Source organism: Lutra lutra, chromosome 3, assembly GCF_902655055.1.
Source record: "Lutra lutra chromosome 3, mLutLut1.2, whole genome shotgun sequence".
Classification (NCBI taxonomy): Eukaryota; Metazoa; Chordata; class Mammalia; order Carnivora; family Mustelidae; genus Lutra; species Lutra lutra.
In genome coordinates, this window is record NC_062280.1 from 2,497,790 (window position 1) to 2,501,600 (window position 3,811).

A 3,811-nucleotide genomic window follows, 5' to 3' on the forward strand; every position below is an offset into this window, starting at 1 on the left:
AGGGTTTCAAAATTCAGTGTTCCATTTATGATGCCTCCATACATCATTACTGGGTACCCTTGTGTCTAGTACTCCTTGAACACATTCCAGTTCCTCTTATTGTTGGGATCTTGCAAGCACAGTAAGGAATTACCCCACATCCAATAGTGAGGATTATCAGAATGTTGTAGTGTCATCATTCTTTGAGGTTCTTACATAAACCAGAGCAAGCCTTATTTTCGACCCAAGAAACAAAGATAGCAAAAGGATTTTTTGTGTATTCTTGTGTCCTTTTTGTCGTTGTTTTCCTTGTTGACATTCTCTCTGGTAAAGTCTGCTGGCCAATTTATAGGAAAAGTGCTGATTGGACAGGCCAACTTAATGCTTGCCATTGGCTTGGAGGCTGCACTCTCACCCACAGCTGCTAGCTCCCGCTGAGGGGTTTTGTAGGAGCACAGCTTCAAGATCAGGTTTTTCTCAAAGTAAAGGAATCTGCTTTATGTCTCCAAGGCTGGCTTTGAGAAGAGCTTGAATTACCTGTTTTTACAAGGACAATTTGCCTTTGTCCCACATTTTGCTCTTACAAAATGAATAGGCTCCAACCTTATAGAGAACTTTTCCAAGAATAATCTGTGTAGACACCAAGTTCCTTAGTTCATGTACCTGACTCTTCACTCATCCTAACGAGGAAAACTCTGGTAGGTTGCACCCTGTTGGCAGTTTTTGCTCTTCATTTGGTAGGAATCCACACATACTCTAAATTTACACTGAGGATACACCCAGAACAAGTTAAGATGGTGGTATTGCACACATCACACATTTCTTGAATACATTTGGCAGCTCACTCCCTGGCAACCCTCTAAAAGATGCTCTTACTGTGATTCTACAGTTGACACTGCTTCCTTTCCAGAAATCACTGTTTGACATAGTGATCTCCAGTTTTGGCCAAGATACGTTTTTCTGTATCCAAATCAGTCCCCACCACGTTTTTGATTAAAAGTAACCATAAGCTAATTGTTCATTATTATTATTAGAAACACTTAACAAAGAGGCCACACAGGAAAAACAAATAGTGACTACACACACACATCAGGCTATAATAAACCTAACGAGGTTTCCAAGGTTCGTGGGAGGAGACTTGTGAACACACAGCTCCCTTTTCTTTTTCATCACTCACCTCAGAGAAATAGTGACTAAGATGATGAAACTGACATTATACTCAGCTACTCAGCTGTAGTAGGTTATGAATGGCTTAGGAAGCAAGAAGCAAAAAATGTGACTAAATAAGAAGTGTGAAGATGATGTGAGGCGGCCACTAAGCCATGCCCTCAGGAGCCTAGACTTTCTACTTGTTTGCTCCATCATCCACAGCTGCTAGTTTTTCACCTTTGTGTTTTCAAATTATGTTCTCAAAATGCCCACTGAAATTTCAAGCAAGAAAGAAGAAGGCAAGACCACTTTCAGCCCCTACAATGCCTTTTACCATGAAGGCAAAAGCTTTCCCAGAAGTCCCCGGTAGATATCGTCATATATTTCACTGGCCAAGACTGGGCCATTCGGCCACCTTCAGCTCCAAGTGAATCTGGAAACTTCTCTTGTATGGAAAAGAACAACAGGATTAGCTTATATTAAGTACAATTCTTCTTTTGGAGGTGGGTAGACTAGTGCCTATATTGACCAACTTTCACTGTGATAATGTTTCATAATAAGCAACCCCCAAATCTTAGTGGTTTATAAGAACAAGCATTTGTTCCTCATTCAATGGGCACGTAGTCCATCTGCGATTCTCCTGGGTTTGGCTGGGATCATCTGGGCTTGCATACAGGGATGTGTGTGTTTTCATGTCTGCCCGATGCATATTCTTATTCTGGCACTACTGACACCCCTGGCATAGTCTCATGGCAAATGGTAGGTGCACAGGAAGCTGGAAAAAAATCACACAAATGCATTTAGAGTCTCTGTTCATGTCATGTACAGTAACACTCCATTTGCCAAACAAATTGCCTGGCCAACTCCAACACAAACTGGGCAAGGATGTGTATGTACTCTGCCTACTCCAGTGGAAAGTGCTACAAAGTCACATACCAAAAGGTGTAGATGTATAATCCTATTAGAGAATGAAGGATTGGGAACAAAAATCTAATCTATCTTTTCATTCCAAACAAACTGGAGCTCTGAGAGCAAGCAAGAAAGAAAGGACTAACTGTTGGGTAGCCATCCAACATTGCCTTCCACACAAGCACAATCAGAAGACTTAGAAACTTGTTTTGAGGGTGTTCATTAGTAGGAGATTGAGGAGGAAGTGAGGAAATCAGTATGCTACAGACTACTTTCCTGGGCAGGGGTTTCCAGCTACAGCTTTGATGGACAGTTGAATAGGCTGACATAGACAGTTTAACATCTCAAATGTGCAATTCCATAATTTGTCAATATCTGAATTCCTGCTAATAGCAAACATGTCTGATGCAGTATGTGACAGCTACTAAGTACTTTACCTGCTTACTTTATCCTCACAACAAACCTATGAATTTACCCTCACTTTATAGCTGAGAGGTCAGGTAACTTAGGCAGCTGCTTATAAATATAAGGACCAGAACCCAAATCTGTCTGATTTCATTCACTTGGGCATCCACTACCTACATGTCAGGCGCCATACTTAGTGTTGAAGATGCAGATCAAGGACACAGACACAGCCCCTGCCCTCTGGGAATTTTTCTTAGGCTCCAAGCTTTATAGTCCAGTGGACATTCCATGTTAACTCAAAAACGAGTCCAATATAAGTATGTGTGTTATTTCTCAAATGAATAAGCTATGTGTCAAGGTACTCTTCTTTTTTTTTATTTTATTTTATTTTTTTTAAAGATTTTATTTATTTATTTGACAGAGAGAGATCACAAGTAGACGGAGAGGCAGGCAGAGAGAGAGAGAGAGGGAAGCAGGCACCCTGCTGAGCAGGGAGCCCGATGCGGGACTCGATCCCAGGACCCTGAGATCATGACCTGAGCCGAAGGCAGCGGCTTAATCCACTGAGCCACCCAGGTGCCCCTCAAGGTACTCTTCTAAGGGTTTTTCATGTCAGGTATCAATGAACCATCATCGACTTTATGAAAATAAGCACTATTACTTGCCAATTTAAATATCAGGAAACTGAGATAGGTAGAGGTTCCCCTCGTTACACACTAAGAAATAAGGTAGCAGGATTTGAACACGCAGTCTTGCTCTAGAGCTCACGTTCTCACCACAACACAACACACAGCCCAGGACTAATAAAATACAGGTTTACGTCAACATATTAATGCATCAGTGTAGCGTTTTCTGTGTATTTTCTCATTTAAAAAATGCTCATTATAAGGAGCTGCACAGGGAAGATGAATCCCCCTAACATTTGCTTTGAAAGTGAAAGGAGCTAAATTTTGTTAGTTCTTACAACCACCAGGACTTAAAACCTTGATTTATAAAAATCAGTGGGCGGCTCTGGGAAATCCTGAAGGGCATTAGGAAGCAGAGTCCCCTCCATTAAAGAGGCAGCATAACAAACAGCCCTTGCAGATACAGTTTAGAACCAGCAATTGGAAAAAAGCTTGGGGCAGACTGGATGAAGAGTGATTTACTCATTTCAGAGTGTGACCCGGAGAGGGAAGGATCACAGGGAAACCCTTCCACAAAGTTGCTGGCAGAGGGGAATTTCCATCTCCTTCCCCCAGAAAAAACCCACGCCACCTGTGGGGACCGGCACTGCAATGACACTTGCTACCTAACTTGCTTACACTAAGCGGGGCCCTATGCTTGGGAGGGTCTACCTTTCCTAGTCACACTTGCCTCGGTTCCAGTG

The 3,811-nt window shown here is 42.2% G+C and overlaps 1 pseudogene; it reads right to left on the bottom strand.

Moving 5' to 3' along the window:
- Positions 1-212: 212 nt before the first annotated feature.
- LOC125094953 (lysine-specific demethylase 3A-like) lies at positions 213-2,633 on the bottom strand (annotated as a pseudogene).
- Between the last annotated feature and the right edge of the window lie 1,178 nt (positions 2,634-3,811).